Source organism: Rhinatrema bivittatum, chromosome 4 (genome assembly GCF_901001135.1).
Source record: "Rhinatrema bivittatum chromosome 4, aRhiBiv1.1, whole genome shotgun sequence".
Taxonomy (NCBI): domain Eukaryota; kingdom Metazoa; phylum Chordata; class Amphibia; order Gymnophiona; family Rhinatrematidae; genus Rhinatrema; species Rhinatrema bivittatum.
The window spans coordinates 425,013,792-425,030,203 of record NC_042618.1 but is presented as its reverse complement, the minus strand read 5'-3'; the positions used below and the strand labels follow the sequence as shown (position 1 = coordinate 425,030,203).

The 16,412-nt window shown below is 44.4% G+C and overlaps 1 protein-coding gene across 4 annotated transcripts in view; it reads right to left on the bottom strand.

Annotated features, from left to right (window-relative positions):
* FGD5 (FYVE, RhoGEF and PH domain containing 5) overlaps positions 1 to 16,412 on the bottom strand; it is a 192,422-nt gene that overhangs the window by 102,354 nt on the left and 73,656 nt on the right. The gene's annotated exons all lie outside the window — the stretch shown is intronic.

Genomic DNA, 16,412 nt, shown 5'->3' with positions numbered 1-16,412 from the left:
ACAAAACCAGCAATTTGACTGAATCAGTTAATCCAGTTACAGTATATCAATCTTCTATGTACTTGATACAGTTAGATGAGCTTCACAAATCTTGAACAAGACTCTTACAGTATTCTTCTACTTACAGAAATGGATACGCCAGTATGAGCACTCATGGGGCTCCCCTAGTCCAACAGCTCAACTCATCTCAGCCTTTAGCTCTCAAGTTGCCAGGACTCTGTAGTGTTCCCAGCAATCCCTTTTGAATCCTTGAACAATCCAGAGCCTCAGGTGTGAGGGCAATGGCACTCTGAGCCTCCCTCTGCTTCACACACTCAAGGGTTCTACGTGCAAGGCACCAGCCTCTTGATTGGCCAGATCCTAGTTCAAAGCCTGCCAGAGCACTTTTTGCCCTGCTAGCTCCCCTCATGTGAAAAACAATATGGAAGGGGCACCCTGAGTGGTTGGTGAGTGGGAGAGAGTGTATCCACTGTGGGGAAAAAAATGCAGTACAAGAAATTCCAATTAAAAGCAGCAACAGTACACAGCTGATGATTTAAGTACCCTTACTGACTACTGTGTGAGGGCCCATACCCACAAGCGGCCTCCACTGATCCAAGCTGGTCGACTGAAATGATGAAGAGCTTTCAGAAACCAAAAGAAACTGAAATCAGGCACTCAGTCGAAAGGCACCTGCTGTCTGATATTACCACCACAACAGGAGTTTGAGGCTTGACTGTAACATTTACCTTCACTTATACATTCTATCCTCCTCTTTCCTCGCATGTGAAATATTTACTTTTTCCCAGATATTAATGGAAAGCTACTTGCAAGGAGATTTGGAGCCCAATTTCTCAGATGTTTCCATTCACAGGCACAGAATGATAAATCACATGCTTCTCACCCTGAGCCACTAACAAGCAGCACTGGTAACTTTCAGTAGCCAGAATGATATTTAAGAGGGTGATGGCACTGAAGTTCATGATGGTGAATAATATGGGAAAGAGAATCTCTTTTTTTGGTGGGGGGGGGGGGGGTGTCACAGTTTCCTCCTGCTCCTTTGGGCTTCCTGCTCATTCAGAACCAGTTTCTACTAGACTACAACACCATCATGAGCTGACACTTGCAATGACCTGTTTGCCTCCCCCTCATCCTTACCTAGCCCAGCCATCACCTCAGCCAGAGGCAACAGACTGATTCCTTCTGAACACGGAGCATGCGCACTCTCAGTCTGTCCATCAGTTGCCTCACTGTGGGATGTCTGGGACTCCCCCTACCCTGCTGAGGTCTGTGAGCCCCGTCTCCTCAGCATGCCCTGCCTAGCTGGCCCAGGGAGCAGAAGCTGGGCTCAAGGATCAACCTTGGATCTCCTACATGGCACCTACAGCATTATTAGCACTGAGCATTCCCTGCAAAGGGATATTTAAGAGGCTGATCCCACTGAAATCTACGGAAGTAAATGATATGGTTGGGAGGGTGTCACTCACACAATATGGAGGGGTTGCAAAGCAGGAATTCAGCTCATCAGTGGAACAAGGGATCCACAGGAGACAGGGAACAAACACCAAGAAGGGAACACCTGCGGCTGGGCAATTCAATATGCCAGAAAGCGAATGAACTGAAACTGCTGCTACAAGAGATGAACTGGAGATCAGGCCAAACAAACAGTGGAAAAGTATGCATACTAATTATAACTATTTTGTATCGGTCATCTACTCCCAGCCTGTGCATTCTGAAGATTACTGCAATCCTTGGATGGTGATTTTAGACATTTCAGTTCAGCCAACACATTCAGTCCAAGATCTTAATTCACCCTATTAACCAACAACAGCAAGGATCCCTGCTACCTGCCATCTGCAACTGCGGCATATTTCTCCACCATTATTGACCTGAATAAATATGCACAGCAGACCTCCCTACCCTCAGCGTAAATCAGAAACTAGTCCGTGAAAATCTCTGGACAGCCAGTAGCAGCAACGGAACACCTTCCCTGTCTTAAGGACAGACTGGAAGATGTCATCGAACAGCCGTGCATCCCCAGCCCTTCTCTGCAATTTGCAATTACTTGTTCATATAGAGGCACAATTAAGTTAATCACTTCCCCAAAGATAAATGACTACATTAAGTTCATGCAAGGATACATAATAATTTTGCATGAACGCCTGGGTATATTATTGAAGTAATCATAATAAATAGCACTAATCCTATGCTCCTGAGATGCGCTTCGTAAAATTGCCATAATCCAGGAGGCTAATAAAAGTACATCCCTGCGAAGGGCTGGGATATTGCTGTCTGGAGGCAGACCCTGGGCGCAGAGAGCAGATTAATCCAACCCTCACACTCCCCCCTCTTGGATTGTAGAGCCGCTGCCACCCACCTACGGCAGCTCCATCACTTCCAGTGCTGGCTTCGTAACGTCCATCTCCGTGCATTCTGGTGCCGGCCCTTTCCATGAACTCTGTACATAAACCATAACATCACTAAGACTGGGCAATGACTAAGCATGATGAGCTTACCAGGGAGGTGGTGAACACACAAAAGCGTCCAATACTGCCCACTGCAATGGGCCAAAGAGACCGGGGATCTTCACAGCAGAAGAATTATTTTTGTCCATGCTCTCTCTTCCTTCACAGCAAAACATTTATTGGCAGTGGAACAGCACAATTCTTTCCCCTCTGCTCCCAGCTCCCCCCAGGATCCCCTAACTCCCGGCGCCTGTCCTAAAACAGGAGGACGAGCAGGAGGATGGCCATGAAGCTCCTCAGGCGCTTCCCTCCCTTCTCACCAGCTGGGGCCTAAATCACGATTCAAAGCGCGATGCTGGGACCCCACAGGCGAGGAGGGAGGAAGCATCTGAGAAGCTGCAAGGCCATCCTCCTCCTCCTCCTGTTTTAGGACAGGACACTGTTAAGAGGAGATTTGGGTCAGAGAGGTGGTGAGTTCATAAACTGGAGATTGCTGGGGGGGGGGCGGGGGGGGCGGAGTCCCCTATTAATCTCAAGCCCAGACTGCACAAGCCAGAAGCCAATCACTGCCATCCAACCAGCCTGCCTGCGGATAGAGAGCTTGTGTGTGTGTGTGACTGCATGTGTGGGAGAGAGAGAGAGAGAACACGTGTGTATGTTGGAGAATGTGTGTACATGAGAGAAAGAGGAGAAAGTTTGTGAGTACCCTTCCCCACACCAACTAATTTATGGCATTTTCAGGGTGACTGAAAATCAAAAGTTCCCAGGTAAGGAGAGCACTTTTTTTTCCCTTGTATATTTTAATTATTGGGTGTTGTTTGATGTTTTTGCTGTTTTGAAATCTATTATTGGTGTTTGGAAAATTTGTAAAACTTTGCGTGAGTTTTTAGATATTGGATGTTCCTCTATAAATCAACTAGTATGAAATATTTATTCTTTTTATTTGTATGGTTTTATATTATGATTGATGTTTTATATTTCTTAATTTTGTTGTTTGATGTATCCTGAGGCATGGTGATGTTTCTCTTTTTCTATTTTTGTACTAGCTTGTTGCAGTTTCCAGTTCAGTTTTTGTCTGCATGTTACTTCTTAAAGGTCACTTTATTTTGAATTTGTTGAGGTTCTATATGTGTGACAGAGATGAAGTAAACAGCTAGCTAGTAGTTTCTGTGTAAGGATCCATAGTGGGTGTATTGGCAAGGAGGTGGGAGGGATGAGAGACATTTCGCTCTGCTGTTTTTACATGAGGAAAACAAATCAGTTTCAATCATATTTTACATAACTCTTGAATACTTTAACTGAAAATTAATATAAATTAAAATTAATATTCAAGAGTTGTGTGAAAGGAATCTGGTGGATCACAGTGCCAACAGGCTTCTGGCACTCGAGGACCAGAGTTATCTACCCCTGATTTAAATCTTGGCACATCACTTCAGAAAGATTTGCCTACCCCTGGGATAGACTAACAGGTATACAAGTGCCACATTTTGATCAAAGTTCATGTGAGGTTATCATTGAAAGTTTCAGGCACAGTGGATATTTCTCCCACACTTGCAATCAAACTGAGGGAAGGCCCGACTGAACAGCCATGCCTTTGCTTTCTTCCGGAAAGCAAGTATTTTGATGTTCTTCTCTTATTCTGTTCAAAACAAAGTGGGATAACCAACATTAAAAATACAAATTACAAAGACTAAGCAATAGTAGTTTGAGATTTATTTATTGTTTGGGCTCTTGCCAGGTTCTTATGGCCTGGATTGGCCACTGTTGGAAACAGGATGCTGGGCTTGATGGACCCTTGGTCTGACTCAGTATGGCATATCTTACTGTTCTTATGTTCTTTTGTTCTTAACTGACAGAAATATAACCCCTCCCTACCATTTCCCTAAAGCCCCAATTACTCTGCACAAACTAACCCAGCCACATCTCCCTTCTTCAAAGCATTTCAAATACTCACCGCTGGCTTCATGTGGCCAAAACCTTTATCGAGTCACTGAATCTGGAAAAGTCTGGGCATCTGAGCTTCCTTTCAGAAACTCAAATACTGGGGGCTGCAGTGGGGCTACGTTCCAAAGTCTTGCTCCCAAATACACAAACACTGTTTTCCTACTAAGTCCCAACTTAATTTGCAATGGTGCAGGGACTATCAACAGACCCTGCCTTGAAGATCCTGAAGTCTGAACAGGGGTGGAAGGAACGAACAGGTCTTACAGGTGATGAGGACCCATCTGGTAAAGACATTTATAAACCTATGATACAATTTTCAACTTAATTCACCAAACAGGCAGCCAATGCAGCCTCTGCTCCGGTATTATATGGCTCTTTTGTCCTTTTTTTTTTTTTACCCCAACCAGCAGCCTTGCTGCAGAGTTCTGGAAGAGATGCAGGCCTTTTATCAAACTCAGGAGGAGGTCATGAAATAAGGTGTTGCAGTAGTCCCTCAGCATGTTACCAATGCACGAACTCCCTATTCAGCAAATAAGACTGCAAGCACTGGATATTTTGCAAACATGCAAAGGTAAATCTTATCACTGAGACTCCATAGTTATATTAATATCTAAGAGGACCCCCAAACTGAAGCTCCAAACCCTTAATTACTGGCAATGCTGCTAAAGCTCTACCCTATCTGGTAACTCAAAAGAGTTTAGTTGAGTTTAATTGTAACATATTATTTTAAAGCCTAAATGTCACCTCTGCTAGACAATCATTCAATTGCGTTAGCTCAGCTGCTTGATCTCCATCCTCAGTGATGTACAACTGAATGTCATCTGCATACATACGACACTGAACCTGTTGATGCTGTAGTATTTAAGGTGTCTTTTTTCTGCCAATGGGCAGATAGGTTGGACCAAGAGATCCTTCTCTGCCGTCATCTTCTGGGTTTCTATTGTGCGCTATTTTGCAACTTGATTGCAAGTCTTCTTTTTAGCATGAACCCAAATGTGCGTTCTTTTTAGCATGCATCTATATGTGTCAGAGCACATGGTGGTTGCCGGTGCTTAGCAATAAAGTGTTAAAGCAATGCAGCGATGTCCTGATATCAGTCTGAAGCTTTCTCAGGCAGCTCAGAAACTCAATCCAATGGAAGCAACCTCTGAGAAAAGATGTCGGCTTTTGCTTTCCCTTCCTCTTAACTTCAGAATGGAACTGATTCATACTCCCAATAGCAAAAGGTCAGACTCTAGCTTGCACTTACAGAAACCAGAATTTTGATGGACGAGATTTTGAGAAAAGAAAAAAAAGAAAGCTATCATTGCATTAGAGAGCCCGGGACTATACGACTATCAAAAAAGAAACATCTCAACCTGGCTTAAAAGTCTATCCAATAGGAAGAGTCCTTGCAGCTGCCCCTCACAGGAGACAATAACCCCTACTTCACTGGTTGCCATTTTCCATAATTCGGGGACTGTTCAGGTGGTGCATGACTGATCCTAAGCCCTGCTGAACCTGAGAGCTGCAGGGGGAGCAGGCAGGTCTGGCAGGCTCAGCTGAAGTGATTGGGGAGGGGGAAGAGAACGGTTTGGCTAAGACCAGGCACTCCCTTTGTGCACAGCACAACCCAAATCACGGACAAGGTGCATTTTATTAAATGACTATTTTCTAGGTCTACAGTGCTACACATTATGATTATTATTATTATAATAAACCATTTGTGTAGCACATATCAGATGTACACAGTGCTGTACAGAGACCCATAAGAAAGCATCCCTGCTCTTTGGAGCTTGCAGCCTAGACTGACAGGACATACAGGCAAAAAAGAAGATGCTTCCAGCTATCGGTGTGGGGTGGGGTGGGTAGTTTGACTGCTGGAAGTGTCATGGCCTCCCGGACTTTTGAAGATGTTTGTAACTGGAGCTAAGCCGGGAACATTTAGGGCCGTTGCATTGATTTTTTTTAAATAATAAAGATACTGAGGGGCCGATGCAATAAAGTCGCGTAGAAAGCGGGCGCTGAACAGTCAGCGCCCGCTCTCTTAACGTGCCCCAGGCGCCCCCAAGGGGGGCGCCATGCAATATTTAAATGAGGGGTCACGTTAGCAAGGAGGCGCTAGGGTGGCGTGACCCTAGCGCCTCCTTGCTAACACGAAAACCGTGGCTGAGTTTATCGGCGTCAGTTTACTTTACCGGCGGACAGACAAGAAAACCGACACCGATAAACCCGGCATTGGTTTTCCTTACCGTTCGCCGCTGAAAACCAACACCGAGTTTATCGGCGTCGGTTTTCCAGGCTGACTGCCGGTAAGGTAAACCGACGCCGATAAACTCCGCGACTGTTTTCGTGATGGGTCCAACTGTCAATTTTTTTTTTAAACTTTTATTTCTTTTATTTTTCATCTTCTTTTGATGCGCACAGCTATTAACGCCTGCTCCTGGCAGGCGTTAATAGATGACAGTTAAATGTGCGTCCGGGATGCACATTTTTTTTTTGCATCGGGCATGCATGCCTAATAGACTCATTCACATGCATTTGCATGTAAAAAGCGCTATTGCATTCACTCCGCGTTGGTCGCACGTTGAATATGCGCTAATCCCCTTATTGCATTAGGGGATTGATTACCGCCTATTCTACCCGCGTCCAACTGCAGGTTAACAGTGCGCTCGGCTCAGCACACCATATCGCATCAGCCCATGAGTTAGTTAGTGGCAAGCTGGTATGCTGTGGGGAGGGATGGAGCTGGCAGGGAAATTTTACCTGTCCCACACACTCTTTCCCCCCCCCCCCCCCAATACTCTCTCTCTCTCTGCAGCTCTTCTCCCCTATACATTGTCTTCCCCTAATACACATTCTCCCAACTCCAGCCCAGTCAGCCTCCACCATTCTGCTACTACTATTAAACAATTCCATAGTGCTACTCGATGTATACAGCGCTGTACAAACAACACAAAAGAGACAGTCCCTGTTCAATAGAGCTTACAATCTCAAGGTAAACACACAGGTCAAGAGACTTGGGAAATTTCTTATAATAAAACAATGGTTAAAACTTGTTAATGAGGCTGAAGGTGGACAATCAGGCTTAATATTTAAAAGGAGCCTCAAAAAGGTGGGGTTTTTAGATGGGATTTAAACCAGACGAGAGAGGGAGCTTGACGCACCAGCTCAGGAAGTCTACTCCAAGCTCACAGCGCAGCTAGGCAGAAAGAACAGGGCTGGGAACTGGCGGTAGAGAAGGGCATAGATAGTGGTGCCATGCCTGATGAGCGGAGTGCACGAGAAGGGTTGTAGAGGGAGACGAGAAGCTTGTTGCCGGCACCTTCACAGGAAGAGCTGTTCTGTTTTCTTCTGGCATGTCCCAACTCTCAGCAGGTCGGAGCCAACTCTCAGCAGGTCGGAGCCAGGTGGTGCACCAACTCCTGTGTGAGTTTGGGTACCACATGCCTCAAACTCACTGAGAACTGCACAGTGCCAGAAAAAATAAAAACCCAAACAGCTTGTTTTGAAGGCAGTGCCGGCACCAAAGCCTCTGCAGAAGTTGGGGGGAGAGTGTGCATTGAGGGAAGAGAGTCACAGAGCCACAATTAGGGTTTATGGGGCCCGCCCCTGACTCCTGGGGCCTTACAGAGAAGAACACTGCTTTAATGCATCTGCCCTCTGACTCATAGAAAAGCCTGGGGAAATCCCCATGATTATTTTTATCATCCGGTAAGACCCAGAATTCACCTTGAAAGATAATGTCTGTAAAATGTTTTTACTTCCAGAGGGGATGCTGAACTTGAGAAATGTACTGTGACCTCAGTTATGAAGCAGCTACTGTTGAGTTGCAGCATTAATAATCCTACTGCAAGGGTGTACAGGCTGGGAAACCACACACAGCCAAGCCTATAACAGCGCTGCTCCTGAGCAGGGTCATGGGGGGTCACTGAAGGCTGGAGGGAGGAGATCCACAGTCTCTCCTCTAAATTTAGCTCCTTCGGCCCTTTCATCAGTGCTAAATACATTTTACTGCAAGCTATAAACATTAGTGCAGCAAAATACATAGTTTAAAAAAAAAAGTCCTAGAGCCAACAATATCTCATGGACTCTCTAATCCCAATCTAATTCTTCTGCTTGTAGCAATGATACGGCTGACTGAGAGCAGATTGCGGCCACATTATCTGCTCTTCCTCCAGAGACCAATCATTCTCTGAACAGTGGAGGAAGTGATGGGCCTGCCGGGATAAGCTAACCTTAAACTGACTCAGCCCATGGAAGCAGGGGCCCCGCCACAGAAATTAGTGGGTGGATTAGCACTTGTTTCATAATTAATTGAACTCGGAAAGAACTTCTCCACTATTTTACAGGTACAAAGCCTGGTGTACACCAAGTGCTCCAAGATATAGCCCATGGCTTTTGCTATATGAAAAATAAGTCAGTTGGATTAGAAAAAGAGGGAATCAGTCTGTTGAGTTATTTCAGATACTTGGGACTGTTGTTATATTCAAAGGCATTATTACCAGTACCAAGTAGCAAAATATGAGGGTTGCAGTGAGCTAGGTACCTGCAGGGAGCCCATAGGTAAACTAGTTTATCAGATAGAAACCTCAAGTTACATCAGTAATCTCTACAAATAATAAAGCATTCTGGTTTACTGATCTGGAAGGGTAAAGTTGAGAGCACAGCATTACAGACATGAAAACCTAGGTCCGTACCTCTCTCTACCACTCACCTATGACTTTTCAAGCTATTTGAGGAGCAGAGATACTGCAGTTATAACCACTGAAGGAACTGTAACCCCTGGGCTAGTGCCCCATCACAGGACCCCCAAGGACCTCACCTCAAACAAGGTAAAGATGTCTCCTGAAGTTACTACAGTCTGAAAGTCCAGAATTCCCTGTTGGGGGGGTGGAGATTATCTTCTAGGTACGTTGTCTTAACCAGGCATAAAAGTCTATTGCAAACAGCACTAATAATCACATAGTTATAAACAGCAGTAATGAGCACACTGGAAACTGATCTGGTTTCCAACTTATCTTTTATTTACTGAGAATGAAATTGATGAAAAGATTCTTTACAGATCTTGTCATTTACAAATCCATCTTTACAATTCAGAACTTCAATAAATTTGTGACCATATGCTTCCAATTAAATGTATTCCGATATTAAAGTCAATTCCAATTAATTATTGTATTTCTTTTCCTTTCCAATCTCTGGAGTGGGTTTTTTTTTTAACCCAATTTAGATATATTAGTGTGAAGTCCTGTTTATCATACCTTTGGTCCAGTCACTCCATATTCTCCTCACTTCTTTGAATTGTACCTGAATGTTACCGCCCAAGTCCTCTCTTCATCTCAATGAGATGACAGTGGATACACCAGACGGGTGCAACTATTCTTCTGGCTTCTCCTACACCTTTTTTTCTTAGGAATCATTCCTCCAACAGGGCACTGATGGTCCATTTGTTCTCTCCCTATGAGAGACATGACTTCCTTTAGATGGTTCGGCAACTGAGTTCCTGGGCTCTAGGATACTCAGGCAAATAAACACCAAAAAAAAAAAAAAAAGCCTTAGAAAAGGAAAAACAAAAACCTGAGGAAAAAAATCCTCCTCCTAAGTAAAGGCTTCCAAATGGGTCTCAATCCCTGAGACCAGGGGTGGACTGACCATTTGCACAATACAGCAGTGCCCCAGGGCCAACAGCCCTAATTTCAGACGGGTAATTAGAGGCCAATGAGGAACCAATGACCCTTTCTGCCCGAGGGCCCAGATCACTGTCAGTCCGCCCCTACCTGAGACTCAAGATTCCTTCCCTAAAAAATAAACCATACATGAGGGATAACTAAAAGATCCATAAACTAAGATGGTGGCAGGGATTTTTATAGTCTAGAAGCTCATCATCTCAGTCTCCCACACTAAAATTATCTCTGTTCCCCCTAAAGGATAACAGATTCCTCTTATGGTTTTCTACAGAACTATTAATAACAAATTATTATCGCCTTGCCAAGAATCAATACCCAGGCTAGCACAGAAAGTGTGACCATCTGCCACCAGAGATCTGTATAATGAATTCATTTTCCCATACTGAAAAGGTATGGTATACTCACAATCTGCAGACAGCACCAACATTTCTCTATGGAAGTTTCCCAACCACTGTCACGGCTACAATGTCATTTTCTGTTTTCCTCCTGGCCTGCAGAATGTCCCCCTGACAGCAGGGGGTGTCAGAGTGCAACAGAAAGTGTACGGGGCTCTGTAGGTTTGTGAGACCTGCTGGCCCAGTGCAGTTCAGATTGCAAAGGAGGAAGAATCAGCACTTGGTAAGCCTGCTCCCAGACTTTTGCTGTTCAGGGATTGAGGGTGGAGTGGGGAAAGGGACAGATGAATGTGCCACAGTGTGTGGGGGAGAGGGGAGGGAAGGGAAGGTGATGATACCAGGAGATGGGGGACAGGGTGATGATGATGATGATGTCAGGGGCGAGGAGGTGGAGAGAGAAGGTGATGATGCCAGGGGGTTGCAGGAGAGAGGTGGAAGGAGAGAGAAGGTGATAATGATGAAAGGGTGGGGGAAGGAGTGGTAGGAGAGGGAAGGTGATGACGATAATGGTGAGAGAGTTAAGATGATGTTCATGATGCAAGAAGTGAGGGAGAAGGCAAGTGATGCCAGGGTTGAAGGGAAAGGGAGAAGAAGGTGATTGGCATGCGGAGTGGAGGGAGAGGTAAGAGAAAGTGATGATGCCAGGGGATGAAGAGAGAGGGAAAGTGATGATGCCAAGAGGTGAGGGAGAGGGGTGAAGGCAGAGGGAAGGAGTTGATGTGAGGGAGGAGAGGGAAGGTGATGATGGAGGGGTGAAGGGAAAAAGAAGGTGATAATGATGTGAGGTTGTGGGGAGGAGGTGGTGGAAGGTGATGATGATGATGATGCCTAGGGATGGGGGAGAGGTATGGAGGAAAAGGGAAGGTGATGATGCCAAGGGGGTGAGGGAAAGGGATGGATGCAGAAGGAAGGAGATGATGCCAGGAGATGAGCAGAAGAGGGAGAGGGAAGGTGATAATGATGGGGATTGAAGGGAGAGGGAAGGTGATGAAGATGCCAGGGGGTAGGGGAGAAGGATGGAGGGAGAGAGAAGATGATGATGATACCAAGGGATGGGGGAGAAGGGTAGAAGGAAAGGGAAGGTAGTAGTAATGATGATGATGATGTTAGGGGTGAGAAGATAAAGAGAGACGGTGATGATGTCAGGGGTGCAGGAGATTGGTGGAAGGAGAGGAAAGGTGATGATGATGCAAGGGTGGGGGAAGAGGTGGGAGAAGAGGTGGTATGAGAGAGAAAGTGAAGATAGTGTTGGGAGAGTGAAGGTGATGATGCCAGGGAGGGGGAAGAGGGTTAGAACATAAGAATATACAAAATTGCCATATTGGGGCAGACCAAGGGCCCATCAAGCCCAGCGTCCTGTTTCCAACAGTGGCCAAACCAGGCTACAAGAATCTGGCAAGTACCCAAACACTAAGAAGATCCCATGCTACTGATGCCAGTAATAGCAGAGGCCATTCCCTAAGTCCACTTGCATAATAGCAGTTAATGGACTTCTCCTCCAATAACTTATCCAAACCTTTTTTAAACCCATCTACACTAACTGCACTAACCACATCCTCTGGCAACAAATTCCAGAGCTTAAATGTGCATTGAGTGAAAAAGAATTTTCTTTGATTAGCTTTAAATGTGCTACTTGCTAACTTCATGGAGTGCCCCCTAGTCCTTCTATTATCCAAAAGTGTACATAACCGATTCACATCTACCCGTTCTAGACCTCTCATGATTTTAAAGACCTCTATCATATCCCCCCTTAGCCATCTCTTCTCCAAGCTGAACAGCCCTAACCTCTTTAGTCTTTCCTCATAGGGGAACTGTTCCATCCCCTTTATCATTTTGGTCACCCTTCTCTGTAGATGGTGATGATGATGATGATGATGCCAGGTATGAGGAGGTGGAGAGAGAAGATGATGTTGATGTCAGGGAGTGGGGAAGAGGGAAGGTGATGATAATACGAGGGAGAGGGAAGATATGGTGGGAGAGGAAAGGGGAAGGTGATGATGATGATGAAGCCAGGGGGGTGGGGGAAGGGGAAGGGAAGAAGATGATGATGCCAGGGGACAGGCATTATTATGATCCTGGGGGAAGAGGGAAGGGAGAAGGTGATGATGCCAAGAGTTAGGGGGAGAGGGAGGATAAGAGAAGAGAAAGTGATGATGGGGACATGGGTGGAGTGCCACAACGAAGTGACCCCTGTTCCAGGTGTTCCACGAAACAAAAAAGAGTGGAAACCACTGTTCTATGGGCTGGAGCCAGAAGCTGACCTTTATTGGGTCAGACAGGTTATCATCAGATGATTCTGGGCCATCAAGGACCAGCTGAACTTGGCTTAATGCTAAACTGCACCTTCTAGGGACTTGTACTTGTGGAGGAGTAGACCAGTAGAGCAGTGGGCTGCAAACAAGGAAAGCCAGGGTTCAAATCCCACTGCCACTCCTTGTGACCTTAGGCAAGTCACTTCATCCTCTGTTGCCTCAGGTACAGATTGGCAGGGTCATTTATCATTTCACGTTAGGACCTTAACAGTGGATTTTAACACCCGAAATAACAACATCTTTTTTCTGTGCGTTGTGCCCGTGTTAACCATGTGTTCCCGAGAGAGCCTCTGCAGAGAACAATATGTCACTCTACTATTTATACCACTGTAAGAGGGGGCACTTTTAACTCTGGTTTGGGGAGTGGGGTAGGTTGGGGTGGTGGTTTTACAATTCCAGGAGGAGATAAAAATAGCAAAGTTGACATCACTGAAGATTTTCTGCTGTTTGAATCAATGAAAGGTTTGAAGCTAAGCAGAGAGTGAATTTCAAATCAAACAGCAGAAAATCTTCAGTGATGTCAACTTTGCTGTTCATACCTCCTATTGTGTATGTAAACCCACCCCACCAAACTCCACTCCGCCCTCTTACAGTGGTATAAATAGTAGAGTGGAATATTGGGTTTTTTTAATAGAGTCTCTCTCTCTTAAGTGCATAAGAACAGATGGTACCTGTGTAACTGATTAATAAAATACGTGTGTACCAACAAATGCACATCCCTACGTTTCCCTTCCAGAAGTGACAGAGCCATTTTACTTTTCCAGGTGCTTTAACAATAGTAAAGGAAAGTATTGCACTGTATTATTATTATTACTATTGCTATATCTGCATATTATTACCATTGCATTGTTTTCTGAAGCATAACAGAGCACATAATAAACCTATTTCTGGAATCTGCAGTTGTACTGACTCAGGATATGAGTAAGGCGTTTTTGTATCTTGGAGTGGCGGATCTCACTTGGGAGGTGCCTGGGGGATACTGACCTCGTGTCTTACCCCACCCACAAAGTAAACCTCTAACAGACCTGGATTTGATTCTCTGCTCATGTCCTCCACTCGGCTGGAGTAGGGGTGCTGCAGAGGCAGCGTTCACAGCCCCTGAGGGGAAGGGAGGGTGACCCTGTCATCATGCATCAGTGACACCTAGCAGCTGGCTCTTGGGCTCCTGATAGGAACCCTAGTGTGTGACCCTGGCCAAGGGCTGTCACTGCAATGACAGAACTAAAATGAGATGAGGATATAATATAGGGAAAATTCCCCCGGTACTTGGGGAATTAAGGCTTATGGCAACATTCCAGCCCTGGTTCTGACTGAGCTGAAACTGCAGAAGAGCAGGAGAAAACTACCACACCAAAAGAAAAAGAAACCACGTGAATGTTTGGCACAAGGACAAGAAGGCAAGAGAAAGCAAGCAAGCAATTCTGGCAGCCAAAACAGGAGTGATGACAATCTGATCTGAAAGAATGAACAAACTCATTGCTGGCGAGACATTTTTATTGGATTAACTCAATGCATCTGTAATGAGCTTCTGAGATGCATGCTCCCTTCATCAGGTCAGTCAGACTCATGGCAAGCACTATATTTTTATTCAATTAGAGACATTGCCAATAGCACAGATTAACTTTGAAAGAACCTATGGTTTTTGCATTTCTAGCTGCTTTACAATACATCTGGGTATTTCTAGTTGAAAAAAAGATTTGTGGCAGCATCACCAGAACACGCATACGAACATAAGACTTGCCATACTGTGTCAGACCAAAGGTTCACCAAGCCCAGTATCCCATTTCCAACAGTGGCCAAGCCAAATCACAAGTTCCTGGCAGGATCCCAAGGGGTAGATTCCAAGCTGCTTATCCCAAGAATAAGCAGTGGATTTCTACAACTCTACCTTAATAATTGTTAGTGGACTTTTCCTCCAGAAACGTGTCCAAACCTTTTTTAACTGCAGCTATGCTAATAGCTTTCACCACAACCTCTGACAATGAATTCCAGAGTTAATTCTGCGTTGATTAAAAAAATATTTTCTCTTTTATTAGTTTTAAAATGTGTGAACCCCTGGTCATTGTAATTTGTGAAAGAGTAAACAACTGATTAAAGTTTACTTTTTCCATTCCATTATTTTGTAGATGTCTATCATATCTCCCCTCAGTCATCTTTCTCCAAGCTGACAAGTCCTAACCTCTTTAGCCTTTCTTCATACAGGAATTGTTCCATCCCCTTTATCTTCTTGGTCACCATTCTCTGGGTAGACTGGATGGACCGTATGGTCCTTTTCTGCTGTCATTTCTTTGTTTCCTTTCTAATTCTGATATATCTTTCTAGAGATGTGGTGACCAGAACTGAACACAATACTGAAGATGAGGTCACACCATGGAGTAATACTGAGGCATTGTGATATTCTCTTGTTTTATTCTCCATTCCTTTCCTAATAATCCCTAGCATTCTATTTTCTTTCTTGACTGCTGCTGTACACTGAGCAGAAGATTTCAATGTATTTTCAACAATGACACCTAGATCCTTTCCCTGAGAGGTAACTTCTAATGTGGAACCTTGCATTGTGTAGCTATAATTTGGGTTTCTCTTCCCTAAGTGCATCACTTTGCACTTGTCTACATTAAACTTCATTTTCCATTTGCATGCCCAGTCTCCCAGTTTTGAAATGTCTTCTTGCAATTTCTCATAATCCTCTTGTGATTTGACAGCTTTGTATAATTTTGTGTCATCAGCAAATTTGATCACCTCACTTGTTCTCATTTCCAAGTCATTTATAATTATATTAAACAGCATTGGTCCCAGTCATCAGACTCACTGGTTTGTAATTTCCTGGATTACCTCTTGATCACTTTTTAAAAATCAGCATTACATTGGCAACCTTCCAGACTTCAGGTACCATAGATGATGTTATTGATAGTTTACAAATTTCTAATAGAAGGTCCACAATTTCATTTCTCTGTTCTTTCAGCATTCTGGGATATATACCATCTGGTCCAGGTGATTTGCTACTCTTTAGTTTGTCAATTTGCCCTAGTACATCTTCCAGTTTCACTGAGATTTGTTTCAGTTCCTCTGAATCATCACCTTTGAATATCATTTCTGGCATGGATATATCTCTGCAATGTAGTTAATGCATGGCAAATATAAATCACTGGTCAATACATCTTAAGAAAAGTCTTTATTGTAGATAGTCTCATCAGTGGTACACATAAATCAAGGAAGTTGTGGTTAATGGTGTAAGAGCAATTAGCCCGACAAGGCCGTTTTTCGCATCAGGGCTGCGTCAGGGGGACCAGACGCTGTGCAAATCTTACATACGGGAACTTTTCAGTTCAAACAAACTTTGGAGGTGACTGTATATGATAGGGAACACTATAATTGTGTAAAATGGAACCAAAATAAAGATTTACACACGTTTATAAACAGAGACGCAGAGCGGGCTCTTGCATTTAGAAAAAGTGATTATAATGGCGTGGTCAAACACTTTTTGCTGCGGGTCAACCAGTGATTTATATTTGCCACGCATTAACTATGTTGCATTCACCCTATATATGTGTGCCACTTACTCCGCCCTTCCTGCATGGGGATATCTCTTACATCTTCCTCAGTGAATACTGAAGCAAAGAATTAATTTAGCCTCTCTGCTATGGCTTTGCC